Source organism: Mauremys reevesii, linkage group 14, assembly GCF_016161935.1.
Source record: "Mauremys reevesii isolate NIE-2019 linkage group 14, ASM1616193v1, whole genome shotgun sequence".
Taxonomy (NCBI): domain Eukaryota; kingdom Metazoa; phylum Chordata; order Testudines; family Geoemydidae; genus Mauremys; species Mauremys reevesii.
The window spans coordinates 35509036-35509799 of NC_052636.1; the positions used below are offsets into that span (position 1 = coordinate 35509036).

Sequence of the window (764 nt, forward strand, 5' to 3'; positions counted from 1 at the left end):
GGGTAAGGAATGGTGTCCCTAGCCTCTGTTTGTCAGAGGGTGGAGATGGATGGCAGGAGAGAGATCACTTGATCATTACCTGTTAGGTTCACTCCCTCTGGGGCACCTGGCATTGGCCACTGTTGGCAGATAGGATATGGGGTTGGATGGACCTTTGGTCTGACCCACTATGGCCATTGTTATGTTCTTATGAAGGGAGGGGCAGAGCCCCATGACAGAGTTTCTGTAGTGTAGTGGTTATCACATTTGCCTAACATGCAAAGGTCCCTGGTTCAAAACCAGGCAGAAACATGCTGGCTTATTATTTCCCAGCTCCTAGTGGCCTGTCCCTGCTGTTGTAGGAGCAGCAGTGATTTCTATGCTCAAAAGGTCTGTTATACTTCCCCTCCCCCTTGCTTTTGTCTCCTCTCCCTCTCTGTATCAGAGGGGTAGCCGTGTTAGTCTGGTTCTGTAGAAGCAGCAAAGAATCCTGTGGCACCTTATAGACTAACAGATGTTTTGTAGCATGAGCTTTCGTGGGTGAACACCCACTTCTTCGGATGCAAGCAGTGCATTCTCCCTCTCTGAATGCCTGTGAAGTGGCTTTCCCCCTCCCCCTCCCCCTCCCTCCTGCAATGCTTGTGGGATGAATAGGCTGGTTGAACAGCTGGAAGAGCAGAGGAGTTCCTAGATAGACAAGGTGTCTGGGACTCTCATTAGGCAGCGATCACACACCCAGAGCATGGACACTGCCCAAGGTGGAGTGTGACCCACCAGATGCAGCC

At 51.4% G+C, this 764-nt stretch overlaps 1 non-coding gene across 1 annotated transcript; it reads left to right on the forward strand.

Moving 5' to 3' along the window:
- The first annotated feature begins 219 nt into the window (after window positions 1-219).
- On the forward strand, window positions 220-291 carry TRNAV-AAC. Its single transcript has one exon. It is a non-coding gene; the product is annotated as a tRNA-Val (tRNA).
- Window positions 292-764: the final 473 nt, after the last annotated feature.